General features: G+C 43.4%; 37 non-coding genes and 25 pseudogenes across 37 annotated transcripts; all 62 read right to left on the bottom strand.

The window, feature by feature from the left end:
- Positions 1-225: 225 nt before the first annotated feature.
- On the bottom strand, positions 226-344 carry LOC116682366 (5S ribosomal RNA). The gene has a single exon (XR_004330399.1). It is a non-coding gene; the product is annotated as a 5S ribosomal RNA (ribosomal RNA).
- A 286-nt stretch (positions 345-630) lies between these two features.
- LOC116682365 (5S ribosomal RNA) lies at positions 631-749 on the bottom strand. The gene has a single exon (XR_004330398.1). It is a non-coding gene; the product is annotated as a 5S ribosomal RNA (ribosomal RNA).
- Positions 750-1031: 282 nt separating this feature from the next.
- LOC116682299 (uncharacterized) lies at positions 1032-1149 on the bottom strand (annotated as a pseudogene).
- A 280-nt stretch (positions 1150-1429) lies between these two features.
- Positions 1430-1548, bottom strand: LOC116682389 (5S ribosomal RNA). The gene has a single exon (XR_004330421.1). It is a non-coding gene; the product is annotated as a 5S ribosomal RNA (ribosomal RNA).
- A 282-nt stretch (positions 1549-1830) lies between these two features.
- LOC116682364 (5S ribosomal RNA) lies at positions 1831-1949 on the bottom strand. The gene has a single exon (XR_004330397.1). It is a non-coding gene; the product is annotated as a 5S ribosomal RNA (ribosomal RNA).
- A 285-nt stretch (positions 1950-2234) lies between these two features.
- On the bottom strand, positions 2235-2353 carry LOC116682363 (5S ribosomal RNA). The gene has a single exon (XR_004330396.1). It is a non-coding gene; the product is annotated as a 5S ribosomal RNA (ribosomal RNA).
- Positions 2354-2639: 286 nt separating this feature from the next.
- On the bottom strand, positions 2640-2757 carry LOC116682269 (5S ribosomal RNA). Its single transcript, XR_004330370.1, has one exon. It is a non-coding gene; the product is annotated as a 5S ribosomal RNA (ribosomal RNA).
- A 284-nt stretch (positions 2758-3041) lies between these two features.
- On the bottom strand, positions 3042-3160 carry LOC116682362 (5S ribosomal RNA). Its single transcript, XR_004330395.1, has one exon. It is a non-coding gene; the product is annotated as a 5S ribosomal RNA (ribosomal RNA).
- Positions 3161-3430: 270 nt separating this feature from the next.
- Positions 3431-3549, bottom strand: LOC116682275 (uncharacterized; annotated as a pseudogene).
- Positions 3550-3834: 285 nt separating this feature from the next.
- On the bottom strand, positions 3835-3953 carry LOC116682361 (5S ribosomal RNA). The gene has a single exon (XR_004330394.1). It is a non-coding gene; the product is annotated as a 5S ribosomal RNA (ribosomal RNA).
- A 285-nt stretch (positions 3954-4238) lies between these two features.
- LOC116682279 (uncharacterized) lies at positions 4239-4356 on the bottom strand (annotated as a pseudogene).
- Positions 4357-4638: 282 nt separating this feature from the next.
- On the bottom strand, positions 4639-4757 carry LOC116682359 (5S ribosomal RNA). Its single transcript, XR_004330392.1, has one exon. It is a non-coding gene; the product is annotated as a 5S ribosomal RNA (ribosomal RNA).
- Positions 4758-5042: 285 nt separating this feature from the next.
- Positions 5043-5161, bottom strand: LOC116682358 (5S ribosomal RNA). The gene has a single exon (XR_004330391.1). It is a non-coding gene; the product is annotated as a 5S ribosomal RNA (ribosomal RNA).
- A 283-nt stretch (positions 5162-5444) lies between these two features.
- Positions 5445-5562, bottom strand: LOC116682298 (uncharacterized; annotated as a pseudogene).
- Positions 5563-5845: 283 nt separating this feature from the next.
- Positions 5846-5964, bottom strand: LOC116682357 (5S ribosomal RNA). The gene has a single exon (XR_004330390.1). It is a non-coding gene; the product is annotated as a 5S ribosomal RNA (ribosomal RNA).
- Positions 5965-6250: 286 nt separating this feature from the next.
- On the bottom strand, positions 6251-6369 carry LOC116682356 (5S ribosomal RNA). The gene has a single exon (XR_004330389.1). It is a non-coding gene; the product is annotated as a 5S ribosomal RNA (ribosomal RNA).
- A 286-nt stretch (positions 6370-6655) lies between these two features.
- On the bottom strand, positions 6656-6771 carry LOC116682272 (uncharacterized; annotated as a pseudogene).
- A 286-nt stretch (positions 6772-7057) lies between these two features.
- Positions 7058-7175, bottom strand: LOC116682281 (uncharacterized; annotated as a pseudogene).
- Positions 7176-7461: 286 nt separating this feature from the next.
- Positions 7462-7580, bottom strand: LOC116682355 (5S ribosomal RNA). Its single transcript, XR_004330388.1, has one exon. It is a non-coding gene; the product is annotated as a 5S ribosomal RNA (ribosomal RNA).
- A 273-nt stretch (positions 7581-7853) lies between these two features.
- On the bottom strand, positions 7854-7971 carry LOC116682319 (uncharacterized; annotated as a pseudogene).
- Positions 7972-8254: 283 nt separating this feature from the next.
- On the bottom strand, positions 8255-8373 carry LOC116682354 (5S ribosomal RNA). Its single transcript, XR_004330387.1, has one exon. It is a non-coding gene; the product is annotated as a 5S ribosomal RNA (ribosomal RNA).
- A 274-nt stretch (positions 8374-8647) lies between these two features.
- On the bottom strand, positions 8648-8766 carry LOC116682388 (5S ribosomal RNA). Its single transcript, XR_004330420.1, has one exon. It is a non-coding gene; the product is annotated as a 5S ribosomal RNA (ribosomal RNA).
- Positions 8767-9051: 285 nt separating this feature from the next.
- LOC116682353 (5S ribosomal RNA) lies at positions 9052-9170 on the bottom strand. Its single transcript, XR_004330386.1, has one exon. It is a non-coding gene; the product is annotated as a 5S ribosomal RNA (ribosomal RNA).
- A 285-nt stretch (positions 9171-9455) lies between these two features.
- Positions 9456-9574, bottom strand: LOC116682351 (5S ribosomal RNA). Its single transcript, XR_004330385.1, has one exon. It is a non-coding gene; the product is annotated as a 5S ribosomal RNA (ribosomal RNA).
- A 282-nt stretch (positions 9575-9856) lies between these two features.
- LOC116682285 (uncharacterized) lies at positions 9857-9975 on the bottom strand (annotated as a pseudogene).
- A 285-nt stretch (positions 9976-10260) lies between these two features.
- Positions 10261-10379, bottom strand: LOC116682350 (5S ribosomal RNA). The gene has a single exon (XR_004330384.1). It is a non-coding gene; the product is annotated as a 5S ribosomal RNA (ribosomal RNA).
- Positions 10380-10664: 285 nt separating this feature from the next.
- On the bottom strand, positions 10665-10782 carry LOC116682292 (uncharacterized; annotated as a pseudogene).
- Positions 10783-11068: 286 nt separating this feature from the next.
- Positions 11069-11186, bottom strand: LOC116682311 (uncharacterized; annotated as a pseudogene).
- Positions 11187-11471: 285 nt separating this feature from the next.
- On the bottom strand, positions 11472-11590 carry LOC116682349 (5S ribosomal RNA). The gene has a single exon (XR_004330383.1). It is a non-coding gene; the product is annotated as a 5S ribosomal RNA (ribosomal RNA).
- Positions 11591-11873: 283 nt separating this feature from the next.
- Positions 11874-11992, bottom strand: LOC116682347 (5S ribosomal RNA). Its single transcript, XR_004330381.1, has one exon. It is a non-coding gene; the product is annotated as a 5S ribosomal RNA (ribosomal RNA).
- Positions 11993-12274: 282 nt separating this feature from the next.
- LOC116682294 (uncharacterized) lies at positions 12275-12391 on the bottom strand (annotated as a pseudogene).
- Positions 12392-12675: 284 nt separating this feature from the next.
- On the bottom strand, positions 12676-12794 carry LOC116682346 (5S ribosomal RNA). The gene has a single exon (XR_004330380.1). It is a non-coding gene; the product is annotated as a 5S ribosomal RNA (ribosomal RNA).
- Positions 12795-13080: 286 nt separating this feature from the next.
- Positions 13081-13197, bottom strand: LOC116682266 (5S ribosomal RNA). Its single transcript, XR_004330367.1, has one exon. It is a non-coding gene; the product is annotated as a 5S ribosomal RNA (ribosomal RNA).
- A 284-nt stretch (positions 13198-13481) lies between these two features.
- On the bottom strand, positions 13482-13599 carry LOC116682297 (uncharacterized; annotated as a pseudogene).
- Positions 13600-13880: 281 nt separating this feature from the next.
- LOC116682345 (5S ribosomal RNA) lies at positions 13881-13999 on the bottom strand. The gene has a single exon (XR_004330379.1). It is a non-coding gene; the product is annotated as a 5S ribosomal RNA (ribosomal RNA).
- A 283-nt stretch (positions 14000-14282) lies between these two features.
- Positions 14283-14401, bottom strand: LOC116682340 (5S ribosomal RNA). Its single transcript, XR_004330378.1, has one exon. It is a non-coding gene; the product is annotated as a 5S ribosomal RNA (ribosomal RNA).
- Positions 14402-14684: 283 nt separating this feature from the next.
- LOC116682274 (uncharacterized) lies at positions 14685-14803 on the bottom strand (annotated as a pseudogene).
- Positions 14804-15087: 284 nt separating this feature from the next.
- LOC116682329 (5S ribosomal RNA) lies at positions 15088-15206 on the bottom strand. Its single transcript, XR_004330377.1, has one exon. It is a non-coding gene; the product is annotated as a 5S ribosomal RNA (ribosomal RNA).
- Positions 15207-15489: 283 nt separating this feature from the next.
- On the bottom strand, positions 15490-15608 carry LOC116682318 (5S ribosomal RNA). The gene has a single exon (XR_004330376.1). It is a non-coding gene; the product is annotated as a 5S ribosomal RNA (ribosomal RNA).
- A 284-nt stretch (positions 15609-15892) lies between these two features.
- Positions 15893-16010, bottom strand: LOC116682296 (uncharacterized; annotated as a pseudogene).
- Positions 16011-16295: 285 nt separating this feature from the next.
- On the bottom strand, positions 16296-16414 carry LOC116682265 (5S ribosomal RNA). Its single transcript, XR_004330366.1, has one exon. It is a non-coding gene; the product is annotated as a 5S ribosomal RNA (ribosomal RNA).
- A 283-nt stretch (positions 16415-16697) lies between these two features.
- On the bottom strand, positions 16698-16814 carry LOC116682321 (uncharacterized; annotated as a pseudogene).
- Positions 16815-17097: 283 nt separating this feature from the next.
- LOC116682307 (5S ribosomal RNA) lies at positions 17098-17216 on the bottom strand. The gene has a single exon (XR_004330375.1). It is a non-coding gene; the product is annotated as a 5S ribosomal RNA (ribosomal RNA).
- Positions 17217-17503: 287 nt separating this feature from the next.
- LOC116682295 (5S ribosomal RNA) lies at positions 17504-17622 on the bottom strand. The gene has a single exon (XR_004330374.1). It is a non-coding gene; the product is annotated as a 5S ribosomal RNA (ribosomal RNA).
- A 281-nt stretch (positions 17623-17903) lies between these two features.
- LOC116682283 (5S ribosomal RNA) lies at positions 17904-18022 on the bottom strand. Its single transcript, XR_004330373.1, has one exon. It is a non-coding gene; the product is annotated as a 5S ribosomal RNA (ribosomal RNA).
- A 284-nt stretch (positions 18023-18306) lies between these two features.
- LOC116682314 (uncharacterized) lies at positions 18307-18424 on the bottom strand (annotated as a pseudogene).
- Positions 18425-18709: 285 nt separating this feature from the next.
- LOC116682291 (uncharacterized) lies at positions 18710-18827 on the bottom strand (annotated as a pseudogene).
- A 284-nt stretch (positions 18828-19111) lies between these two features.
- Positions 19112-19229, bottom strand: LOC116682268 (5S ribosomal RNA). Its single transcript, XR_004330369.1, has one exon. It is a non-coding gene; the product is annotated as a 5S ribosomal RNA (ribosomal RNA).
- Positions 19230-19511: 282 nt separating this feature from the next.
- LOC116682335 (uncharacterized) lies at positions 19512-19628 on the bottom strand (annotated as a pseudogene).
- Positions 19629-19912: 284 nt separating this feature from the next.
- On the bottom strand, positions 19913-20028 carry LOC116682325 (uncharacterized; annotated as a pseudogene).
- Positions 20029-20312: 284 nt separating this feature from the next.
- LOC116682271 (5S ribosomal RNA) lies at positions 20313-20431 on the bottom strand. Its single transcript, XR_004330372.1, has one exon. It is a non-coding gene; the product is annotated as a 5S ribosomal RNA (ribosomal RNA).
- A 278-nt stretch (positions 20432-20709) lies between these two features.
- On the bottom strand, positions 20710-20827 carry LOC116682320 (uncharacterized; annotated as a pseudogene).
- A 284-nt stretch (positions 20828-21111) lies between these two features.
- Positions 21112-21229, bottom strand: LOC116682276 (uncharacterized; annotated as a pseudogene).
- A 284-nt stretch (positions 21230-21513) lies between these two features.
- On the bottom strand, positions 21514-21631 carry LOC116682267 (5S ribosomal RNA). The gene has a single exon (XR_004330368.1). It is a non-coding gene; the product is annotated as a 5S ribosomal RNA (ribosomal RNA).
- A 285-nt stretch (positions 21632-21916) lies between these two features.
- Positions 21917-22034, bottom strand: LOC116682310 (uncharacterized; annotated as a pseudogene).
- A 284-nt stretch (positions 22035-22318) lies between these two features.
- Positions 22319-22436, bottom strand: LOC116682280 (uncharacterized; annotated as a pseudogene).
- A 284-nt stretch (positions 22437-22720) lies between these two features.
- LOC116682384 (5S ribosomal RNA) lies at positions 22721-22839 on the bottom strand. The gene has a single exon (XR_004330416.1). It is a non-coding gene; the product is annotated as a 5S ribosomal RNA (ribosomal RNA).
- Positions 22840-23123: 284 nt separating this feature from the next.
- LOC116682313 (uncharacterized) lies at positions 23124-23241 on the bottom strand (annotated as a pseudogene).
- A 283-nt stretch (positions 23242-23524) lies between these two features.
- On the bottom strand, positions 23525-23643 carry LOC116682372 (5S ribosomal RNA). Its single transcript, XR_004330404.1, has one exon. It is a non-coding gene; the product is annotated as a 5S ribosomal RNA (ribosomal RNA).
- A 282-nt stretch (positions 23644-23925) lies between these two features.
- LOC116682327 (uncharacterized) lies at positions 23926-24041 on the bottom strand (annotated as a pseudogene).
- Positions 24042-24323: 282 nt separating this feature from the next.
- LOC116682360 (5S ribosomal RNA) lies at positions 24324-24442 on the bottom strand. The gene has a single exon (XR_004330393.1). It is a non-coding gene; the product is annotated as a 5S ribosomal RNA (ribosomal RNA).
- A 290-nt stretch (positions 24443-24732) lies between these two features.
- LOC116682348 (5S ribosomal RNA) lies at positions 24733-24851 on the bottom strand. Its single transcript, XR_004330382.1, has one exon. It is a non-coding gene; the product is annotated as a 5S ribosomal RNA (ribosomal RNA).
- Between the last annotated feature and the right edge of the window lie 292 nt (positions 24852-25143).

Genomic DNA, 25143 nt, shown 5'->3' with positions numbered 1-25143 from the left:
ACTTAGACTTGGTGGACTTGTTGTCTTCCAGAACTTATTATTTATTTATGCTGTGGTCAAACTGCAAGTATTTTGAACTCTTACTTGAAATGTTGAACACTGAGATTGTTTATTTTAATTCTAAAGAAGAATGGTGCTTCAAAAAAAAAAGTTACGTCCTCTATACAGTTTCCTTGTTTGCTCTACGTCCAGCAAAGAAGCCACAGCGCCTTAGGCTAACTAAAAAGCTTACAGCACCAGGTATTCCCAGGCGGTCTCCCATCCAAGTACTAAGCCGGCCCAACCCTGCTTGGCTTCCGAGATCAGACGAGAGCGGGCACTTTCAGGGTGGTGTGGCCGTAAGCAACCATACAGGGCGAAATCCAGCTATTTCTATATGTGAAAACCTGAAGGTTCTAATACCCTACTTAGACTTGGTGGACTTGTTGTCTTCCAGAACTTATTATTTATTTATGCTGTGGTCAAACTGCAAGTATTTTGAACTCTTACTTGAAATGTTGAACACTGAGATTGTTTATTTTAATTCTAAAGAAGAATGGTGCTTCAAAAAAAAAAGTTACGTCCTCTATACAGTTTCCTTGTTTGCTCTACGTCCAGCAAAGAAGCCACAGCGCCTTAGGCTAACTAAAAAGCTTACAGCACCAGGTATTCCCAGGCGGTCTCCCATCCAAGTACTAAGCCGGCCCAACCCTGCTTGGCTTCCGAGATCAGACGAGAGCGGGCACTTTCAGGGTGGTGTGGCCGTAAGCAACCATACAGGGCGAAATCCAGCTATTTCTAGATGTGAACCTGAAGGTTCTCATACCTTACTTAGACTTGGTGGACTTGTTGTCTTCCAGAACTTATTATTTATTTATGCTGTGGTCAAACTGCAAGTATTTTGAACTCTTACTTGAAATGTTGAACACTGAGTTGTTTATTATAATTCTAAAGAAGAATGGTGCTTCAAAAAAAAAAGTTACGTCCTTTATACAGTTTCCTTGTTTGCTCTACGTCCAGCAAAGAAGCCACAGCGCCTTAGGCTAACTAAAAGCTTACAGCACCAGGTATTCCCAGGCGGTCTCCCATCCAAGTACTAAGCCGGCCCAACCCTGCTTGGCTTCCGAGATCAGACGAGAGCGGGCACTTTCAGGTGGTGTGGCCGTAAGCAACCATACAGGGCGAAATCCAGCTATTTCTAGATGTGAAGACCTGAAGGTTCTCTACCTTACTTAGACTTGGTGGACTTGTTGTCTTCCAGAACTTATTATTTATGCTGTGGTCAAACTGCAAGTATTTTGAACTCTTACTTGAAATGTTGAACACTGAGATTGTTTATTTTAATTCTAAAGAAGAATGGTGCTTCAAAAAAAAAAGTTACGTCCTCTATACAGTTTCCTTGTTTGCTCTACGTCCAGCAAAGAAGCCACAGCGCCTTAGGCTAACTAAAAGCTTACAGCACCAGGTATTCCCAGGCGGTCTCCCATCCAAGTACTAAGCCGGCCCACCCCTGCTTGGCTTCCGAGATCAGACGAGAGCGGGCACTTTCAGGGTGGTGTGGCCGTAAGCAACCATACAGGCGAAATCCAGCTATTTCTAGATGTGAAAACCTGAAGGTTCTCTACCTTACTTAGACTTGGTGGACTTGTTGTCTTCCAGAACTTATTATTTATTATGCTGTGGTCAAACTGCAAGTATTTTGAACTCTTACTTGAAATGTTGAACACTGAGATTGTTTATTTTAATTCTAAAGAAGAATGGTGCTTCAAAAAAAAAGTTACGTCCTCAATACAGTTTCCTTGTTTGCTCTACGTCCAGCAAAGAAGCCACAGCGCCTTAGGCTAACTAAAAAGCTTACAGCACCAGGTATTCCCAGGCGGTCTCCCATCCAAGTACTAAGCCGGCCCAACCCTGCTTGGCTTCCGAGATCAGACGAGAGCGGGCACTTTCAGGGTGGTGTGGCCGTAAGCAACCATACAGGGCGAAATCCAGCTATTTCTAGATGTGAAGACCTGAAGTTCTCATACCTTACTTAGACTTGGTGGACTTGTTGTCTTCCAGAACTTATTATTTATTTATGCTGTGGTCAAACTGCAAGTATTTTGAACTCTTACTTGAAATGTTGAACACTGAGTTCGTTTATTATAATTCTAAAGAAGAATGGTGCTTCAAAAAAAAAAGTTACGTCCTTTATACAGTTTCCTTGTTTGCTCTACGTCCAGCAAAGAAGCCACAGCGCCTTAGGCTAACTAAAAAGCTTACAGCACCAGGTATTCCCAGGCGGTCTCCCATCCAAGTACTAAGCCGGCCCAACCCTGCTTGGCTTCCGAGATCAGACGAGAGCGGGCACTTTCAGGGTGGTGTGGCCGTAAGCAACCATACAGGGCGAAATCCAGCTATTTCTAGATGTGAAGACCTGAACGTTCTCTTACCTTACTTAGACTTGGTGGACTTGTTGTCTTCCAGAACTTATTATTTATTTATGCTGTGGTCAAACTGCAAGTATTTTGAACTCTTACTTGAAATGTTGAACACTGAGATTGTTTATTTTAATTCTAAAGAAGAATGGTGCTTCAAAAAAAAAAGTTACGTCCTCTATACAGTTTCCTTGTTTGCTCTACGTCCAGCAAAGAAGCCACAGCGCCTTAGGCTAACTAAAAAGCTTACAGCACCAGGTATTCCCAGGCGGTCTCCCATCCAGTACTAAGCCGGCCCAACCCTGCTTGGCTTCCGAGATCAGACGAGAGCGGGCACTTTCAGGGTGGTGTGGCCGTAAGCAACCATACAGGGCGAAATCCAGCTATTTCTAGATGTGAAGACCTGAAGGTTCTCTACCTTACTTAGACTTGGTGGACTTGTTGTCTTCCAGAACTTATTATTTATTTATGCTGTGGTCAAACTGCAAGTATTTTGAACTCTTACTTGAAATGTTGAACACTGAGATTGTTTATTTTAATTCTAAAGAAGAATGGTGCTTCAAAAAAAAAGTTACGTCCTCTATACAGTTTCCTTGTTTGCTCTACGTCCAGCAAAGAAGCCACAGCGCCTTAGGCTAACTAAAAAGCTTACAGCACCAGGTATTCCCAGGCGGTCTCCCATCCAAGTACTAAGCCGGCCCAACCCTGCTTGGCTTCCGAGATCAGACGAGAGCGGGCACTTTCAGGGTGGTGTGGCCGTAAGCAACCATACAGGGCGAAATCCAGCTATTTCTAGATGTGAAGACCTGAACGTTCTCTACCTTACTTAGACTTGGTGGACTTGTTGTCTTCCAGAACTTATTATTTATTTATGCTGTGGTCAAACTGCAAGTATTTTGAACTCTTACTTGAGTTGAACACTGAGATTGTTTATTTTAATTCTAAAGAAGAATGGTGCTTCAAAAAAAAAAGTTACGTCCTCTATACAGTTTCCTTGTTTGCTCTACGTCCAGCAAAGAAGCCACAGCGCCTTAGGCTAACAGCACCAGGTATTCCCAGGCGGTCTCCCATCCAAGTACTAAGCCTGCCCAACCCTGCTTGGCTTCCGAGATCAGACGAGAGCGGGCACTTTCAGGGTGGTGTGGCCGTAAGCAACCATGCATGCGAAATCCAGCTATTTCTAGATGTGAAGACCTGAACGTTTTCTTACCTTACTTAGACTTGGTGGACTTGTTGTCTTCCAGAACTTATTATTTATTTATGCTGTGGTCAAACTGCAAGTATTTTGAACTCTTACTTGAAATGTTGAACACTGAGATTGTTTATTTTAATTCTAAAGAAGAATGGTGCTTCAAAAAAAAAAGTTACGTCCTCTATACAGTTTCCTTGTTTGCTCTACGTCCAGCAAAGAAGCCACAGCGCCTTAGGCTAACTAAAAAGCTTACAGCACCAGGTATTCCCAGGCGGTCTCCCATCCAAGTACTAAGCCGGCCCAACCCTGCTTGGCTTCCGAGATCAGACGAGAGCGGGCACTTTCAGGGTGGTGTGGCCGTAAGCAACCATACAGGGCGAAATCCAGCTATTTCTAGATGTGAAGACCTGAACGTTCTCTTACCTTACTTAGACTTGGTGGACTTGTTGTCTTCCAGAACTTATTATTATTTATGCTGTGGTCAAACTGCAAGTATTTTGAACTCTTACTTGAAATGTTGAACACTGAGATTGTTTATTTTAATTCTAAAGAAGAATGGTGCTTCAAAAAAAAAAGTTACGTCCTCTATACAGTTTCCTTGTTTGCTCTACGTCCAGCAAAGAAGCCACAGCGCCTTAGGCTAACTAAAAAGCTTACAGCACCAGGTATTCCCAGGCGGTCTCCCATCCAAGTACTAAGCCGGCCCAACCCTGCTTGGCTTCCGAGATCAGACGAGAGCGGGCACTTTCAGGGGGTGTGGCCGTAAGCAACCATACAGGCGAAATCCAGCTATTTCTAGATGTGAAACCTGAAGGTTCTAATACCTTACTTAGACTTGGTGGACTTGTTGTCTTCCAGAACTTATTATTTATTTATGCTGTGGTCAAACTGCAAGTATTTTGAACTCTTACTTGAAATGTTGAACACTGAGATTGTTTATTTTAATTCTAAAGAAGAATGGTGCTTCAAAAAAAAAAATTACGTCCTCTATACAGTTTCCTTTTGCTCTACGTCCAGCAAAGAAGCCACAGCGCCTTAGGCTAACTAAAAAGCTTACAGCACCAGGTATTCCCAGGCGGTCTCCCATCCAAGTACTAAGCCGGCCCAACCCTGCTTGGCTTCCGAGATCAGACGAGAGCGGGCACTTTCAGGGTGGTGTGGCCGTAAGCAACCATACAGGCGAAATCCAGCTATTTCTAGATGTGAAGACCTGAAGGTTCTTTACCTTACTTAGACTTGGTGGACTTGTTGTCTTCCAGAACTTATTATTTATTTATGCTGCTGGTCAAACTGCAAGTATTTTGAACTCTTACTTGAAATGTTGAACACTGAGATTGTTTATTTTAATTCTAAAGAAGAATGGTGCTTCAAAAAAAAAAGTTACGTCCTCTATACAGTTTCCTTGTTTGCTCTACGTCCAGCAAAGAAGCCACAGCGCCTTAGGCTAACTAAAAAGCTTACAGCACCAGGTATTCCCAGGCGGTCTCCCATCCAAGTACTAAGCCGGCCCAACCCTGCTTGGCTTCCGAGATCAGACGAGAGCGGGCACTTTCAGGGTGGTGTGGCCGTAAGCAACCATACAGGGCGAAATCCAGCTATTTCTAGATGTGAAGACCTGAAGGTTCTCTACCTTACTTAGACTTGGTGGACTTGTTGTCTTCCAGAACTTATTATTTATTTATGCTGTGGTCAAACTGCAAGTATTTTGAACTCTTACTTGAAATGTTGAACACTGAGATTGTTTTTTTAATTCTAAAGAAGAATGGTGCTTCAAAAAAAAAGTTACGTCCTCTATACAGTTTCCTTGTTTGCTCTACGTCCAGCAAAGAAGCCACAGCGCCTTAGGCTAACTAAAAAGCTTACAGCACCAGGTATTCCCAGGCGGTCTCCCATCCAAGTACTAAGCCGGCCCAACCCTGCTTGGCTTCCGAGATCAGACGAGAGCGGGCACTTTCAGGTGGTGTGGCCGTAAGCAACCATACAGGGCGAAATCCAGCTATTTCTAGATGTGAAGACCTGAAGGTTCTCATACCTTACTTAGACTTGGTGGACTTGTTGTCTTCCAGAACTTATTATTTATTTATGCTGTGGTCAAACTGCAAGTATTTTGAACTCTTACTTGAAATGTTGAACACTGAGATTGTTTATTTTAATTCTAAAGAAGAATGGTGCTTCAAAAAAAAAAGTTACGTCCTCAATACAGTTTCCTTGTTTGCTCTACGTCCAAAGAAGCCACAGCGCCTTAGGCTAACTAAAAAGCTTACAGCACCAGGTATTCCCAGGCGGTCTCCCATCCAAGTACTAAGCCGGCCCAACCCTGCTTGGCTTCCGAGATCAGACGAGAGCGGGCACTTTCAGGGTGGTGTGGCCGTAAGCAACCATACAGGGCGAAATCCAGCTATTTCTAGATGTGAAGACCTGAAGGTTCTCATACCTTACTTAGACTTGGTGGACTTGTTGTCTTCCAGAACTTATTATTTATTTATGCTGTGGTCAAACTGCAAGTATTTTGAACTCTTACTTGAAATGTTGAACACTGAGTTCGTTTATTATAATTCTAAAGAAGAATGGTGCTTCAAAAAAAAAAGTTACGTCCTTTATACAGTTTCCTTGTTTGCTCTACGTCCAGCAAAGAAGCCACAGCGCCTTAGGCTAACTAAAAAGCTTACAGCACCAGGTATTCCCAGGCGGTCTCCCATCCAAGTACTAAGCCGGCCCAACCCTGCTTGGCTTCCGAGATCAGACGAGAGCGGGCACTTTCAGGGTGGTGTGGCCGTAAGCAACCATACAGGGCGAAATCCAGCTATTTCTAGATGTGAAGACCTGAACGTTCTCTTACCTTACTTAGACTTGGTGGACTTGTTGTCTTCCAGAACTTATTATTTATTTATGCTGTGGTCAAACTGCAAGTATTTTGAACTCTTACTTGAAATGTTGAACACTGAGATTGTTTATTTTAATTCTAAAGAAGAATGGTGCTTCAAAAAAAAAAGTTACGTCCTCTATACAGTTTCCTTGTTTGCTCTACGTCCAGCAAAGAAGCCACAGCGCCTTAGGCTAACTAAAAAGCTTACAGCACCAGGTATTCCCAGGCGGTCTCCCATCCAAGTACGCCGGCCCAACCCTGCTTGGCTTCCGAGATCAGACGAGAGCGGGCACTTTCAGGGTGGTGTGGCCGTAAGCAACCATACAGGGCGAAATCCAGCTATTTCTAGATGTGAAGACCTGAACGTTCTCTTACCTTACTTAGACTTGGTGGACTTGTTGTCTTCCAGAACTTATTATTTATTTATGCTGTGGTCAAACTGCAAGTATTTTGAACTCTTACTTGAAATGTTGAACACTGAGATTGTTTATTTTAATTCTAAAGAAGAATGGTGCTTCAAAAAAAAAAGTTACGTCCTTTATACAGTTTCCTTGTTTGCTCTACGTCCAGCAAAGAAGCCACAGCGCCTTAGGCTAACTAAAAAGCTTACAGCACCAGGTATTCCCAGGCGGTCTCCCATCCAAGTACTAAGCCGGCCCACCCTGCTTGGCTTCCGAGATCAGACGAGAGCGGGCACTTTCAGGGTGGTGTGGCCGTAAGCAACCATACAGGGCGAAATCCAGCTATTTCTAGATGTGAAGACCTGAACGTTCTCTTACCTTACTTAGACTTGGTGGACTTGTTGTCTTCCAGAACTTATTATTTATTTATGCTGTGGTCAAACTGCAAGTATTTTGAACTCTTACTTGAAATGTTGAACACTGAGATTGTTTATTTTAATTCTAAAGAAGAATGGTGCTTCAAAAAAAAAAGTTACGTCCTCAATACAGTTTCCTTGTCAGCTCTACGTCCAGCAAAGAAGCCACAGCGCCTTAGGCTAACTAAAAAGCTTACAGCACCAGGTATTCCCAGGCGGTCTCCCATCCAAGTACTAAGCCGGCCCAACCCTGCTTGGCTTCCGAGATCAGACGAGAGCGGGCACTTTCAGGGTGGTGTGGCCGTAAGCAACCATACAGGCGAAATCCAGCTATTTCTAGATGTGAAGACCTGAACGTTCTCTTACCTTACTTAGACTTGGTGGACTTGTTGTCTTCCAGAACTTATTATTTATTTATGCTGTGGTCAAACTGCAAGTATTTTGAACTCTTACTTGAAATGTTGAACACTGAGATTGTTTATTTTAATTCTAAAGAAGAATGGTGCTTCAAAAAAAAAAGTTACGTCCTCTATACAGTTTCCTTGTTTGCTCTACGTCCAGCAAAGAAGCCACAGCGCCTTAGGCTAACAGCACCAGGTATTCCCAGGCGGTCTCCCATCCAAGTACTAAGCCGGCCCAACCCTGCTTGGCTTCCGAGATCAGACGAGAGCGGGCACTTTCAGGGTGTGTGGCCGTAAGCAACCATACAGGGCGAAATCCAGCTATTTCTAGATGTGAAAACCTGAAGGTTCTCATACCTACTTAGACTTGGTGGACTTGTTGTCTTCCAGAACTTATTATTTATTTATGCTGTGGTCAAACTGCAAGTATTTTGAACTCTTACTTGAAATGTTGAACACTGAGTTGTTTATTATATTCTAAAGAAGAATGGTGCTTCAAAAAAAAAAGTTACGTCCTTTATACAGTTTCCTTGTTTGCTCTACGTCCAGCAAAGAAGCCACAGCGCCTTAGGCTAACTAAAAAGCTTACAGCACCAGGTATTCCCAGGCGGTCTCCCATCCAAGTACTAAGCCGGCCCAACCCTGCTTGGCTTCCGAGATCAGACGAGAGCGGGCACTTTCAGGGTGGTGTGGCCGTAAGCAACCATACAGGGCGAAATCCAGCTATTTCTAGATGTGAAGACCTGAACGTTCTCTTACCTTACTTAGACTTGGTGGACTTGTTGTCTTCCAGAACTTATTATTTATTTATGCTGTGGTCAAACTGCAAGTATTTTGAACTCTTACTTGAAATGTTGAACACTGAGATTGTTTATTTTAATTCTAAAGAAGAATGGTGCTTCAAAAAAAAAAGTTACGTCCTCTATACAGTTTCCTTGTTTGCTCTACGTCCAGCAAAGAAGCCACAGCGCCTTAGGCTAACAGCACCAGGTATTCCCAGGCGGTCTCCCATCCAAGTACTAAGCCGGCCCAACCCTGCTTGGCTTCCGAGATCAGACGAGAGCGGGCACTTTCAGGGTGGTGTGGCCGTAAGCAACCATACAGGGCGAAATCCAGCTATTTCTATATGTGAAGACCTGAACGTTCTCTTACCTTACTTAGACTTGGTGGACTTGTTGTCTTCCAGAACTTATTATTTATTTATGCTGTGGTCAAACTGCAAGTATTTTGAACTCTTACTTGAAATGTTGAACACTGAGATTGTTTATTTTAATTCTAAAGAAGAATGGTGCTTCAAAAAAAAAAGTTACGTCCTCATACAGTTTCCTTGTTTGCTCTACGTCCAGCAAAGAAGCCACAGCGCCTTAGGCTAACTAAAAAGCTTACAGCACCAGGTATTCCCAGGCGGTCTCCCATCCAAGTACTAAGCCGGCCCAACCCTGCTTGGCTTCCGAGATCAGACGAGAGCGGGCACTTTCAGGGTGGTGTGGCCGTAAGCAACCATACAGGGCGAAATCCAGCTATTTCTAGATGTGAAGACCTGAAGGTTCTCATACCTTACTTAGACTTGGTGGACTTGTTGTCTTCCAGAACTTATTATTTATTTATGCTGTGGTCAAACTGCAAGTATTTTGAACTCTTACTTGAAATGTTGAACACTGAGATTGTTTATTATAATTCTAAAGAAGAATGGTGCTTCAAAAAAAAAAGTTACGTCCTTTATACAGTTTCCTTGTTTGCTCTACGTCCAGCAAAGAAGCCACAGCGCCTTAGGCTAACTAAAAGCTTACAGCACCAGGTATTCCCAGGCGGTCTCCCATCCAAGTACTAAGCCGGCCCAACCCTGCTTGGCTTCCGAGATCAGACGAGAGCGGGCACTTTCAGGGTGGTGTGGCCGTAAGCAACCATACAGGGCGAAATCCAGCTATTTCTAGATGTGAAACCTGAAGGTTCTAATACCCTACTTAGACTTGGTGGACTTGTTGTCTTCCAGAACTTATTATTTATTTATGCTGTGGTCAAACTGCAAGTATTTTGAACTCTTACTTGAAATGTTGAACACTGAGATTGTTTATTTAATTCTAAAGAAGAATGGTGCTTCAAAAAAAAAGTTACGTCCTTATACAGTTTCCTTGTTTGCTCTACGTCCAGCAAAGAAGCCACAGCGCCTTAGGCTAACTAAAAAGCTTACAGCACCAGGTATTCCCAGGCGGTCTCCCCCATCAGTACTAAGCCGGCCCAACCCTGCTTGGCTTCCGAGATCAGACGAGAGCGGGCACTTTCAGGGTGGTGTGGCCGTAAGCAACCATACAGGGCGAAATCCAGCTATTTCTAGATGTGAAGACCTGAAGTTCTCATACCTTACTTAGACTTGGTGGACTTGTTGTCTTCCAGAACTTATTATTTATTTATGCTGTGGTCAAACTGCAAGTATTTTGAACTCTTACTTGAAATGTTGAACACTGAGTTGTTTATTTTAATTCTAAAGAAGAATGGTGCTTCAAAAAAAAAAAGTTACGTCCTTTATACAGTTTCCTTGTTTGCTCTACGTCCAGCAAAGAAGCCACAGCGCCTTAGGCTAACTAAAAAGCTTACAGCACCAGGTATTCCCAGGCGGTCTCCCATCCAAGTACTAAGCCGGCCCAACCCTGCTTGGCTTCCGAGATCAGACGAGAGCGGGCACTTTCAGGGTGGTGTGGCCGTAAGCAACCATACAGGGCGAAATCCAGCTATTTCTAGATGTGAAAACCTGAAGGTTCTCATACCTTACTTAGACTTGGTGGACTTGTTGTCTTCCAGAACTTATTATTTATTTATGCTGTGGTCAAACTGCAAGTATTTTGAACTCTTACTTGAAATGTTGAACACTGAGATTGTTTATTTAATTCTAAAGAAGAATGGTGCTTCAAAAAAAAAAGTTACGTCCTCTATACAGTTTCCTTGTTTGCTCTACGTCCAGCAAAGAAGCCACAGCGCCTTAGGCTAACTAAAAAGCTTACAGCACCAGGTATTCCCAGGCGTCTCCCATCCAAGTACTAAGCCGGCCCAACCCTGCTTGGCTTCCGAGATCAGACGAGAGCGGGCACTTTCAGGGTGGTGTGGCCGTAAGCAACCATACAGGGCGAAATCCAGCTATTTCTAGATGTGAAGACCTGAAGGTTCTCATACCTTACTTAGACTTGGTGGACTTGTTGTCTTCCAGAACTTATTATTTATTTATGCTGTGGTCAAACTGCAAGTATTTTGAACTCTTACTTGAAATGTTGAACACTGAGTTCGTTTATTATAATTCTAAAGAAGAATGGTGCTTCAAAAAAAAAAGTTACGTCCTTTATACAGTTTCCTTGTTTGCTCTACGTCCAGCAAAGAAGCCACAGCGCCTTAGGCTAACTAAAAAGCTTACAGCACCAGGTATTCCCAGGCGGTCTCCCATCCAAGTACTAAGCCGGCCCAACCCTGCTTGGCTTCCGAGATCAGACGAGAGCGGGCACTTTCAGGGTGTGTGGCCGTAAGCAACCATACAGGGCGAAATCCAGCTATTTCTAGATGTGAAGACCTGAACGTTCTCTTACCTTACTTAGACTTGGTGGACTTGTTGTCTTCCAGAACTTATTATTTATTTATGCTGTGGTCAAACTGCAAGTATTTTGAACTCTTACTTGAAATGTTGAACACTGAGATTGTTTATTTAATTCTAAAGAAGAATGGTGCTTCAAAAAAAAAAGTTACGTCCTCTATACAGTTTCCTTGTTTGCTCTACGTCCAGCAAAGAAGCCACAGCGCCTTAGGCTAACTAAAAAGCTTACAGCACCAGGTATTCCCAGGCGGTCTCCCATCCAAGTACTAAGCCGGCCCAACCCTGCTTGGCTTCCGAGATCAGACGAGAGCGGGCACTTTCAGGGTGGTGTGGCCGTAAGCAACCATACAGGGCGAAATCCAGCTATTTCTAGATGTGAAGACCTGAAGGTTCTCTACCTTACTTAGACTTGGTGGACTTGTTGTCTTCCAGAACTTATTATTTATTTATGCTGTGGTCAAACTGCAAGTATTTTGAACTCTTACTTGAAATGTTGAACACTGAGATTGTTTATTTTAATTCTAAAGAAGAATGGTGCTTCAAAAAAAAAGTTACGTCCTCTATACAGTTTCCTTGTTTGCTCTACGTCCAGCAAAGAAGCCACAGCGCCTTAGGCTAACTAAAAGCTTACAGCACCAGGTATTCCCAGGCGGTCTCCCATCCAAGTACTAAGCCGGCCCAACCCTGCTTGGCTTCCGAGATCAGACGAGAGCGGGCACTTTCAGGGTGGTGTGGCCGTAAGCAACCATACAGGGCGAAATCCAGCTATTTCTAGATGTGAAGACCTGAAGGTTCTTACCTTACTTAGACTTGGTGGACTTGTTGTCTTCCAGAACTTATTATTTATTTATGCTGTGGTCAAACTGCAAGTATTTTGAACTCTTACTTGAAATGTTGAACACTGAGTTGTTTATTATAATTCTAAAGAAGAATGGTGCTTCAAAAAAAAAAGTTACGTCCTTTATACAGTTTCCTTGTTTGCTCTACGTCCAGCAAAGAAGCCACAGCGCCTTAGGCTAACTAAAAGCTTACAGCACCAGGTATTCCCAGGCGGTCTCCCATCCAAGTACTAAGCCGGCCCAACCCTGCTTGGCTTCCGAGATCAGACGAGCGGGCACTTTCAGGGTGGTGTGGCCGTAAGCAACCATACAGGGCGAAATCCAGCTATTTCTAGATGTGAAGACCTGAACGTTCTCTTACCTTACTTAGACTTGGTGGACTTGTTGTCTTCCAGAACTTATTATTTATTTATGCTGTGGTCAAACTGCAAGTATTTTGAACTCTTACTTGAAATGTTGAACACTGAGATTGTTTATTTTAATTCTAAAGAAGAATGGTGCTTCAAAAAAAAAGTTACGTCCTCATACAGTTTCCTTGTTTGCTCTACGTCCAGCAAAGAAGCCACAGCGCCTTAGGCTAACTAAAAAGCTTACAGCACCAGGTATTCCCAGGCGGTCTCCCATCCAAGTACTAAGCCGGCCCAACCCTGCTTGGCTTCCGAGATCAGACGAGAGCGGGCACTTTCAGGGTGGTGTGGCCGTAAGCAACCATACAGGGCGAAATCCAGCTATTTCTAGATGTGAAGACCTGAAGGTTCTCATACCTTACTTAGACTTGGTGGACTTGTTGTCTTCCAGAACTTATTATTTATTTATGCTGTGGTCAAACTGCAAGTATTTTGAACTCTTACTTGAAATGTTGAACACTGAGATTGTTTATTTTAATTCTAAAGAAGAATGGTGCTTCAAAAAAAAAAGTTACGTCCTCTATACAGTTTCCTTGTTTGCTCTACGTCCAGCAAAGAAGCCACAGCGCCTTAGGCTAACTAAAAAGCTTACAGCACCAGGTATTCCCAGGCGGTCTCCCATCCAAGTACTAAGCCGGCCCAACCCTGCTTGGCTTCCGAGATCAGACGAGAGCGGGCACTTTCAGGGTGGTGGCCGTAAGCAACCATACAGGGCGAAATCCAGCTATTTCTAGATGTGAAGACCTGAAGGTTCTCTTACCTTACTTAGACTTGGTGGACTTGTTGTCTTCCAGAACTTATTATTTATTTATGCTGTGGTCAAACTGCAAGTATTTTGAACTCTTACTTGAAATGTTGAACACTGAGTTGTTTATTTAATTCTAAAGAAGAATGGTGCTTCAAAAAAAAAAAGTTACGTCTTTATACAGTTTCCTTGTTTGCTCTACGTCCAGCAAAGAAGCCACAGCGCCTTAGGCTAACTAAAAAGCTTACAGCACCAGGTATTCCCAGGCGGTCTCCCATCCAAGTACTAAGCCGGCCCAACCCTGCTTGGCTTCCGAGATCAGACGAGAGCGGGCACTTTCAGGTGGTGTGGCCGTAAGCAACCATACAGGCGAAATCCAGCTATTTCTAGATGTGAAGACCTGAAGGTTCTCTACCTTACTTAGACTTGGTGGACTTGTTGTCTTCCAGAACTTATTATTTATTTATGCTGTGGTCAAACTGCAAGTATTTTGAACTCTTACTTGAAATGTTGAACACTGAGATTGTTTATTTTAATTCTAAAGAAGAATGGTGCTTCAAAAAAAAATTACGTCCTCATACAGTTTCCTTGTTTGCTCTACGTCCAGCAAAGAAGCCACAGCGCCTTAGGCTAACTAAAAAGCTTACAGCACCAGGTATTCCCAGGCGGTCTCCCATCCAAGTACTAAGCCGGCCCAACCCTGCTTGGCTTCCGAGATCAGACGAGAGCGGGCACTTTCAGGGTGGTGTGGCCGTAAGCAACCATACAGGCGAAATCCAGCTATTTCTAGATGTGAAGACCTGAAGGTTCTCATACCTTACTTAGACTTGGTGGACTTGTTGTCTTCCAGAACTTATTATTTATTTGCTGTGGTCAAACTGCAAGTATTTTGAACTCTTACTTGAAATGTTGAACACTGAGATTGTTTATTTTAATTCTAAAGAAGAATGGTGCTTCAAAAAAAAAAAGTTACGTCCTTTATACAGTTTCCTTTGTGCTCTACGTCCAGCAAAGAAGCCACAGCGCCTTAGGCTAACTAAAAAGCTTACAGCACCAGGTATTCCCAGGCGGTCTCCCATCCAAGTACTAAGCCGGCCCAACCCTGCTTGGCTTCCGAGATCAGACGAGAGCGGGCACTTTCAGGGTGGTGTGGCCGTAAGCAACCATACAGGGCGAAATCCAGCTATTTCTAGATGTGAAGACCTGAAGTTCTCATACCTTACTTAGACTTGGTGGACTTGTTGTCTTCCAGAACTATTATTTATTTATGCTGTGGTCAAACTGCAAGTATTTTGAACTCTTACTTGAAATGTTGAACACTGAGTTGTTTATTATAATTCTAAAGAAGAATGGTGCTTCAAAAAAAAAAGTTACGTCCTTTATACAGTTTCCTTGTTTGCTCTACGTCCAGCAAAGAAGCCACAGCGCCTTAGGCTAACTAAAAAGCTTACAGCACCAGGTATTCCCAGGCGGTCTCCCATCCAAGTACTAAGCCGCCCCAACCCTGCTTGGCTTCCGAGATCAGACGAGAGCGGGCACTTTCAGGGTGGTGTGGCCGTAAGCAACCATACAGGGCGAAATCCAGCTATTTCTAGATGTGAAAACCTGAAGGTTCTAATACCTACTTAGACTTGGTGGACTTGTTGTCTTCCAGAACTTATTATTTATTATGCTGTGGTCAAACTGCAAGTATTTTGAACTCTTACTTGAAATGTTGAACACTGAGATTGTTTATTTTAATTCTAAAGAAGAATGGTGCTTCAAAAAAAAAAGTTACGTCCTCATACAGTTTCCTTGTGCAGCTCTACGTCCAGCAAAGAAGCCACAGCGCCTTAGGCTAACTAAAAAGCTTACAGCACCAGGTATTCCCAGGCGGTCTCCCATCCAAGTACTAAGCCGGCCCAACCCTGCTTGGCTTCCGAGATCAGACGAGAGCGGGCACTTTCAGGGTGGTGTGGCCGTAAGCAACCATACAGGGCGAAATCCAGCTATTTCTAGATGTGAAGACCTGAAGGTTCTCATACCTTACTTAGACTTGGTGGACTTGTTGTCTTCCAGAACTTATTATTTATTTATGCTGTGGTCAAACTGCAAGTATTTTGAACTCTTACTTGAATGTTGAACACTGAGTTCGTTTATTTAATTCTAAAGAAGAATGGTGCTTCAAAAAAAAAAGTTACGTCCTTTATACAGTTTCCTTGTTTGCTCTACGTCCAGCAAAGAAGCCACAGCGCCTTAGGCTAACTAAAAGCTTACAGCACCAGGTATTCCCAGGCGGTCTCCCATCCAAGTACTAAGCCGGCCCAACCCTGCTTGGCTTCCGAGATCAGACGAGAGCGGGCACTTTCAGGGTGGTGTGGCCGTAAGCAACCATACAGGCGAAATCCAGCTATTTCTAGATGTGAAGACCTGAAGGTTCTCTTACCTTACTTAGACTTGGTGGACTTGTTGTCTTCCAGAACTTATTATTTATTTATGCTGTGGTCAAACTGCAAGTATTTTGACTCTTACTTGAAATGTTGAACACTGAGATTGTTTATTTTAATTCTAAAGAAGAATGGTGCTTCAAAAAAAAAGTTACGTCCTCTATACAGTTTCCTTGTTGTGCTCTACGTCCAGCAAAGAAGCCACAGCGCCTTAGGCTAACTAAAAAGCTTACAGCACCAGGTATTCCCAGGCGGTCTCCCATCCAAGTACTAAGCCGGCCCAACCCTGCTTGGCTTCCGAGATCAGACGAGAGCGGGCACTTTCAGGTGGTGTGGCCGTAAGCAACCATACAGGGCGAAATCCAGCTATTTCTAGATGTGAAGACCTGAAGGTTCTCTTACCTACTTAGACTTGGTGGACTTGTTGTCTTCCAGAACTTATTATTTATTTATGCTGTGGTCAAACTGCAAGTATTTTGAACTCTTACTTGAAATGTTGAACACTGAGATTGTTTATTTTAATTCTAAAGAAGAATGGTGCTTCAAAAAAAAAAGTTACGTCCTCTATACAGTTTCCTTGTTTGCTCTACGTCCAGCAAAGAAGCCACAGCGCCTTAGGCTAACTAAAAAGCTTACAGCACCAGGTATTCCCAGGCGGTCTCCCATCCAAGTACTAAGCCGGCCCAACCCTGCTTGGCTTCCGAGATCAGACGAGAGCGGGCACTTTCAGGGTGGTATGGCCGTAAGCAACCATGCAAGGCGAAATCCAGCTATTTCTAGATGTGAAGACCTGAACGTTCTCTTACCTTACTTAGACTTGGTGGACTTGTTGTCTTCCAGAACTTATTATTTATTTATGCTGTGGTCAAACTGCAAGTATTTTGAACTCTTACTTGAAATGTTGAACACTGAGATTGTTTATTTTAATTCTAGAGAAGAATGGTGCTTCAAAAAAAAAGTTACGTCCTATACAGTTTCCTTGTTTGCTCTACGTCCAGCAAAGAAGCCACAGCGCCTTAGGCTAACTAAAAAGCTTACAGCACCAGGTATTCCCAGGCGGTCTCCCATCCAAGTACTAAGCCGGCCCACCCTGCTTGGCTTCCGAGATCAGACGAGAGCGGGCACTTTCAGGTGGTGTGGCCGTAAGCAACCATACAGGCGAAATCCAGCTATTTCTAGATGTGAAGACCTGAAGGTTCTCATACCTTACTTAGACTTGGTGGACTTGTTGTCTTCCAGAACTTATTATTTATTTATGCTGTGGTCAAACTGCAAGTATTTTGAACTCTTACTTGAAATGTTGAACACTGAGTTCGTTTATTATAATTCTAAAGAAGAATGGTGCTTCAAAAAAAAAAGTTACGTCCTTTATACAGTTTCCTTGTTTGCTCTACGTCCAGCAAAGAAGCCACAGCGCCTTAGTAACTAAAAAGCTTACAGCACCAGGTATTCCCAGGCGGTCTCCCATCCAAGTACTAAGCCGGCCCAACCCTGCTTGGCTTCCGAGATCAGACGAGAGCGGGCACTTTCAGGGTGGTGTGGCCGTAAGCAACCATACAGGGCGAAATCCAGCTATTTCTAGATGTGAAGACCTGAACGTTCTCTTACCTTACTTAGACTTGGTGGACTTGTTGTCTTCCAGAACTTATTATTTATTTATGCTGTGGTCAAACTGCAAGTATTTTGAACTCTTACTTGAAATGTTGAACACTGAGATTGTTTATTATAATTCTAAAGAAGAATGGTGCTTCAAAAAAAAAAAGTTACGTCCTTTATACAGTTTCCTTGTTTGCTCTACGTCCAGCAAAGAAGCCACAGCGCCTTAGGCTAACTAAAAAGCTTACAGCACCAGGTATTCCCAGGCGGTCTCCCATCCAAGTACTAAGCCGGCCCAACCCTGCTTGGCTTCCGAGATCAGACGAGAGCGGGCACTTTCAGGGTGGTGTGGCCGTAAGCAACCATGCAAGGCGAAATCCAGCTATTTCTAGATGTGAAACCTGAAGTTCTAATACCCTACTTAGACTTGGTGGACTTGTTGTCTTCCAGAACTTATTATTTATTTATGCTGTGGTCAAACTGCAAGTATTTTGAACTCTTACTTGAAATGTTGAACACTGAGATTGTTTATTTTATTCTAAGAAGAATGGTGCTTCAAAAAAAAAGTTACGTCCTCAATACAGTTTCCTTGTTTGCTCTACGTCCAGCAAAGAAGCCACAGCGCCTTAGGCTAACTAAAAAGCTTACAGCACCAGGTATTCCCAGGCGGTCTCCCATCCAAGTACTAAGCCGGCCCAACCCTGCTTGGCTTCCGAGATCAGACGAGAGCGGGCACTTTCAGGGTGGTGTGGCCGTAAGCAACCATACAGGCGAAATCCAGCTATTTCTAGATGTGAAGACCTGAAGTTCTCATACCTTACTTAGACTTGGTGGACTTGTTGTCTTCCAGAACTTATTATTTATTTATGCTGTGGTCAAACTGCAAGTATTTTGAACTCTTACTTGAAATGTTGAACACTGAGTTTGTTTATTATAATTCTAAAGAAGAATGGTGCTTCAAAAAAAAAAGTTACGTCCTTTATACAGTTTCCTTGTTTGCTCTACGTCCAGCAAAGAAGCCACAGCGCCTTAGGCTAACTAAAAAGCTTACAGCACCAGGTATTCCCAGGCGGTCTCCCATCCAAGTACTAAGCCGCCCAACCCTGCTTGGCTTCCGAGATCAGACGAGAGCGGGCACTTTCAGGGTGGTGTGGCCGTAAGCAACCATACAGGGCGAAATCCAGCTATTTCTAGATGTGAAGACCTGAACGTTCTCTTACCTTACTTAGACTTGGTGGACTTGTTGTCTTCCAGAACTTATTATTTATTTATGCTGTGGTCAAACTGCAAGTATTTTGAACTCTTACTTGAAATGTTGAACACTGAGTGTTTTATTTTAATTCTAAAGAAGAATGGTGCTTCAAAAAAAAAAGTTACGTCCTCTATACAGTTTCCTTGTTTGCTCTACGTCCAGCAAAGAAGCCACAGCGCCTTAGGCTAACTAAAAAGCTTACAGCACCAGGTATTCCCAGGCGTCTCCCATCCAAGTACTAAGCCGGCCCAACCCTGCTTGGCTTCCGAGATCAGACGAGAGCGGGCACTTTCAGGGTGGTGTGGCCGTAAGCAACCATACAGGGCGAAATCCAGCTATTTCTAGATGTGAAGACCTGAAGTTCTCTTACCTTACTTAGACTTGGTGGACTTGTTGTCTTCCAGAACTTATTATTTATTTATGCTGTGGTCAAACTGCAAGTATTTTGAACTCTTACTTGAAATGTTGAACACTGAGATTGTTTTTTTTAATTCTAAAGAAGAATGGTGCTTCAAAAAAAAAGTTACGTCCTCTATACAGTTTCCTTGTTTGCTCTACGTCCAGCAAAGAAGCCACAGCGCCTTAGGCTAACTAAAAAGCTTACAGCACCAGGTATTCCCAGGCGGTCTCCCATCCAGTACTAAGCCGGCCCAACCCTGCTTGGCTTCCGAGATCAGACGAGAGCGGGCACTTTCAGGGTGGTGTGGCCGTAAGCAACCATACAGGGCGAAATCCAGCTATTTCTAGATGTGAAGACCTGAAGGTTCTCATACCTACTTAGACTTGGTGGACTTGTTGTCTTCCAGAACTTATTATTTATTTATGCTGTGGTCAAACTGCAAGTATTTTGAACTCTTACTTGAAATGTTGAACACTGAGTTGTTTATTTAATTCTAAAGAAGAATGTGTGCTTCAAAAAAAAAAGTTACGTCCTTATACAGTTTCCTTGTTTGCTCTACGTCCAGCAAAGAAGCCACAGCGCCTTAGGCTAACTAAAAGCTTACAGCACCAGGTATTCCCAGGCGGTCTCCCATCCAAGTACTAAGCCGCCCAACCCTGCTTGGCTTCCGAGATCAGACGAGAGCGGGCACTTTCAGGGTGTGTGGCCGTAAGCAACCATACAGGGCGAAATCCAGCTATTTCTAGATGTGAAGACCTGAAGTCTTCTTACCTTACTTAGACTTGGTGGACTTGTTGTCTTCCAGAACTTATTATTTATTTATGCTGTGGTCAAACTGCAAGTATTTTGAACTCTTACTTGAAATGTTGAACACTGAGATTGTTTATTTTAATTCTAAAGAAGAATGGTGCTTCAAAAAAAAAGTTACGTCCTCTATACAGTTTCCTTGTTTGCTCTACGTCCAGCAAAGAAGCCACAGCGCCTTAGGCTAACTAAAAAGCTTACAGCACCAGGTATTCCCAGGCGGTCTCCCATCCAAGTACTAAGCCGGCCCAACCCTGCTTGGCTTCCGAGATCACGAGAGCGGGCACTTTCAGGGTGGTGGGCCGTAAGCAACCATACAAGGCGAAATCCAGCTATTTCTAGATGTGAAGACCTGAAGGTTCTCATACCTTACTTAGACTTGGTGGACTTGTTGTCTTCCAGAACTTATTATTTATTTATGCTGTGGTCAAACTGCAAGTATTTTGAACTCTTACTTGAAATGTTGAACACTGAGATGTTTATTTTAATTCTAAAGAAGAATGGTGCTTCAAAAAAAAAAGTTACGTCCTCTATACAGTTTCCTTGTTTGCTCTACGTCCAGCAAAGAAGCCACAGCGCCTTAGGCTAACTAAAAGCTTACAGCACCAGGTATTCCCAGGCGGTCTCCCATCCAAGTACTAAGCCGGCCCAACCCTGCTTGGCTTCCGAGATCAGACGAGAGCGGGCACTTTCAGGGTGGTGTGGCCGTAAGCAACCATACAGGCGAAATCCAGCTATTTCTAGATGTGAAGACCTGAAGGTTCTCATACCTTACTTAGACTTGGTGGACTTGTTGTCTTCCAGAACTTATTATTTATTTATGCTGTGGTCAAACTGCAAGTATTTGAACTCTTACTTGAAATGTTGAACACTGAGTTGTTTTATAATTCTAAAGAAGAATGGTGCTTCAAAAAAAAAAGTTACGTCCTTATACAGTTTCCTTGTTTGCTCTACGTCCAGCAAAGAAGCCACAGCGCCTTAGGCTAACTAAAACTTACAGCACCAGGTATTCCCAGGCGGTCTCCCATCCAAGTACTAAGCCGCCCAACCCTGCTTGGCTTCCGAGATCAGACGAGAGCGGGCACTTTCAGGGTGGTGTGGCCGTAAGCAACCATACAGGGCGAAATCCAGCTATTTCTAGATGTGAAGACCTGAAGGTTCTCTTACCTTACTTAGACTTGGTGGACTTGTTGTCTTCCAGAACTTATTATTTATTTATGCTGTGGTCAAACTGCAAGTATTTTGAACTCTTACTTGAAATGTTGAACACTGAGATTGTTTATTTAATTCTAAAGAAGAATGGTGCTTCAAAAAAAAAGTTACGTCCTCTATACAGTTTCCTTGTTTGCTCTACGTCCAGCAAAGAAGCCACAGCGCCTTAGGCTAACTAAAAAGCTTACAGCACCAGGTATTCCCAGCGGTCTCCCATCCAAGTACTAAGCCGGCCCAACCCTGCTTGGCTTCCGAGATCAGACGAGAGCGGGCACTTTCAGGGTGGTGTGGCCGTAAGCAACCATACAGGGCGAAATCCAGCTATTTCTAGATGTGAAGACCTGAAGTTCTCTTACCTTACTTAGACTTGGTGGACTTGTTGTCTTCCAGAACTTATTATTTATTTATGCTGTGGTCAAACTGCAAGTATTTTGAACTCTTACTTGAAATGTTGAACACTGAGTTCGTTATTTTATAATCTAAAGAAGAATGGTGCTTCAAAAAAAAAAGTTACGTCCTTTATACAGTTTCCTTGTTTGCTCTACGTCCAGCAAAGAAGCCACAGCGCCTTAGGCTAACTAAAAGCTTACAGCACCAGGTATTCCCAGGCGGTCTCCCATCCAGTACTAAGCCGGCCCAACCCTGCTTGGCTTCCGAGATCAGACGAGAGCGGGCACTTTCAGGGTGGTGTGGCCGTAAGCAACCATACAGGGCGAAATCCAGCTATTTCTAGATGTGAAGACCTGAACGTTCTCTACCTTACTTAGACTTGGTGGACTTGTTGTCTTCCAGAACTTATTATTTATTTATGCTGTGGTCAAACTGCAAGTATTTTGAACTCTTACTTGAAATGTTGAACACTGAGATTGTTTATTTTAATTCTAAAGAAGAATGGTGCTTCAAAAAAAAAAGTTACGTCCTCTATACAGTTTCCTTGTTTGCTCTACGTCCAGCAAAGAAGCCACAGCGCCTTAGGCTAACTAAAAAGCTTACAGCACCAGGTATTCCCAGGCGGTCTCCCATCCAAGTACTAAGCCGGCCCAACCCTGCTTGGCTTCCGAGATCAGACGAGAGCGGGCACTTTCAGGGTGTGTGGCCGTAAGCAACCATACAAGGCGAAATCCAGCTATTTCTAGATATGTGAAACCTGAAGGTTCTAATACCCTACTTAGACTTGGTGGACTTGTTGTCTTCCAGAACTTATTATTTATTTATGCTGTGGTCAAACTGCAAGTATTTTGAACTCTTACTTGAAATGTTGAACACTGAGATTGTTTATTTTAATTCTAAAGAAGAATGGTGCTTCAAAAAAAAAGTTACGTCCTCATACAGTTTCCTTGTTTGCTCTACGTCCAGCAAAGAAGCCACAGCGCCTTAGGCTAACTAAAAGCTTACAGCACCAGGTATTCCCAGGCGGTCTCCCATCCAAGTACTAAGCCGGCCCACCCTGCTTGGCTTCCGAGATCAGACGAGAGCGGGCACTTTCAGGGTGGTGTGGCCGTAAGCAACCATGCAGGCGAAATCCAGCTATTTCTAGATGTGAAGACCTGAAGGTTCTCATACCTTACTTAGACTTGGTGACTTGTTGTCTTCCAGAACTTATTATTTATTTATGCTGTGGTCAAACTGCAAGTATTTTGAACTCTTACTTGAAATGTTGAACACTGAGATTGTTTATTTTAATTCTAAAGAAGAATGGTGCTTCAAAAAAAAAAGTTACGTCCTCTATACAGTTTCCTTGTTTGCTCTACGTCCAGCAAAGAAGCCACAGCGCCTTAGGCTAACTAAAAAGCTTACAGCACCAGGTATTCCCAGGCGGTCTCCCATCCAAGTACTAAGCCGGCCCAACCCTGCTTGGCTTCCGAGATCAGACGAGAGCGGGCACTTTCAGGGTGGTGTGGCCGTAAGCAACCATACAGGGCGAAATCCAGCTATTTCTAGATGTGAAGACCTGAACGTTCTCTTACCTTACTTAGACTTGGTGGACTTGTTGTCTTCCAGAACTTATTATTTATTTATGCTGTGGTCAAACTGCAAGTATTTTGAACTCTTACTTGAAATGTTGAACACTGAGTTGTTTATTTTAATTCTAAAGAAGAATGGTGCTTCAAAAAAAAAAGTTACGTCCTTTATACAGTTTCCTTGTTTGCTCTACGTCCAGCAAAGAAGCCACAGCGCCTTAGGCTAACTAAAAGCTTACAGCACCAGGTATTCCCAGGCGGTCTCCCATCCAAGTACTAAGCCGCCCAACCCTGCTTGGCTTCCGAGATCAGACGAGAGCGGGCACTTTCAGGGTGGTGTGGCCGTAAGCAACCATACAGGGCGAAATCCAGCTATTTCTAGATGTGAAGACCTGAAGGTTCTCTTACCTTACTTAGACTTGGTGGACTTGTTGTCTTCCAGAACTTATTATTTATTTATGCTGTGGTCAAACTGCAAGTATTTTGAACTCTTACTTGAAATGTTGAACACTGAGTTGTTTATTTAATTCTAAAGAAGAATGGTGCTTCAAAAAAAAAGTTACGTCCTCTATACAGTTTCCTTGTTTGCTCTACGTCCAGCAAAGAAGCCACAGCGCCTTAGGCTAACTAAAAAGCTTACAGCACCAGGTATTCCCAGGCGGTCTCCCATCCAAGTACTAAGCCGGCCCAACCCTGCTTGGCTTCCGAGATCAGACGAGAGCGGGCACTTTCAGGGTGGTGTGGCCGTAAGCAACCATACAGGCGAAATCCAGCTATTTCTAGATGTGAAACCTGAAGGTTCTAATACCTACTTAGACTTGGTGGACTTGTTGTCTTCCAGAACTTATTATTTATTTATGCTGTGGTCAAACTGCAAGTATTTTGAACTCTTACTTGAAATGTTGAACACTGAGATTGTTTATTTTAATTCTAAAGAAGAATGGTGCTTCAAAAAAAAAAGTTACGTCCTTTATACAGTTTCCTTTTTGCTCTACGTCCAGCAAAGAAGCCACAGCGCCTTAGGCTAACTAAAAAGCTTACAGCACCAGGTATTCCCAGGCGGTCTCCCATCCAAGTACTAAGCCGGCCCAACCCTGCTTGGCTTCCGAGATCAGACGAGCGGCACTTTCAGGGTGGTGTGGCCGTAAGCAACCATACAGGCGAAATCCAGCTATTTCTAGATGTGAAGACCTGAACGTTCTCATACCTTACTTAGACTTGGTGGACTTGTTGTCTTCCAGAACTTATTATTTATTTATGCTGTGGTCAAACTGCAAGTATTTTGAACTCTTACTTGAATGTTGAACACTGAGATTGTTTATTTTAATTCTAAAGAAGAATGGTGCTTCAAAAAAAAAGTTACGTCCTCTATACAGTTTCCTTGTTTGCTCTACGTCCAGCAAAGAGCCACAGCGCCTTAGGCTAACTAAAAAGCTTACAGCACCAGGTATTCCCAGGCGGTCTCCCATCCAAGTACTAAGCCGGCCCAACCCTGCTTGGCTTCCGAGATCAGACGAGAGCGGGCACTTTCAGGGTGGTGTGGCCGTAAGCAACCATACAGGGCGAAATCCAGCTATTTCTAGATGTGAGACCTGAAGGTTCTCATACCTTACTTAGACTTGGTGGACTTGTTGTCTTCCAGAACTTATTATTTATTTATGCTGTGGTCAAACTGCAAGTATTTTGAACTCTTACTTGAAATGTTGAACACTGAGATTGTTTATTTTAATTCTAAAGAAGAATGGTGCTTCAAAAAAAAAAGTTACGTCCTTTATACAGTTTCCTTGTTTGCTCTAGCTCTACGTCCAGCAAGAAGCCACAGCGCCTTAGGCTAACTAAAAAGCTTACAGCACCAGGTATTCCCAGGCGGTCTCCCATCCAAGTACTAAGCCGGCCCAACCCTGCTTGGCTTCCGAGATCAGACGAGAGCGGGCACTTTCAGGGTGGTGTGGCCGTAAGCAACCATACAGGGCGAAATCCAGCTATTTCTAGATGTGAAGACCTGAACGTTCTCTTACCTTACTTAGACTTGGTGGACTTGTTGTCTTCCAGAACTTATTATTTATTTATGCTGTGGTCAAACTGCAAGTATTTTGAACTCTTTCTTGAAATGTTGAACACTGAGTTCGTTATTATATTCTAAGAAGAATGGTGCTTCAAAAAAAAAAAGTTTACGTCCTTATACAGTTTCCTTGTTTGCTTCTACGTCCAGCAAAGAGCCACAGCCCTTAGCTAACTAAAAAGCTTACAGC

The sequence above is a fragment of the Etheostoma spectabile genome, unplaced genomic scaffold (genome assembly GCF_008692095.1).
Source record: "Etheostoma spectabile isolate EspeVRDwgs_2016 unplaced genomic scaffold, UIUC_Espe_1.0 scaffold00018786, whole genome shotgun sequence".
NCBI classification, from domain to species: Eukaryota; Metazoa; Chordata; class Actinopteri; order Perciformes; family Percidae; genus Etheostoma; species Etheostoma spectabile.
The sequence above is the reverse complement of the archived record's forward strand: the minus strand, read 5'-3'. Positions and strand labels throughout refer to the sequence as shown.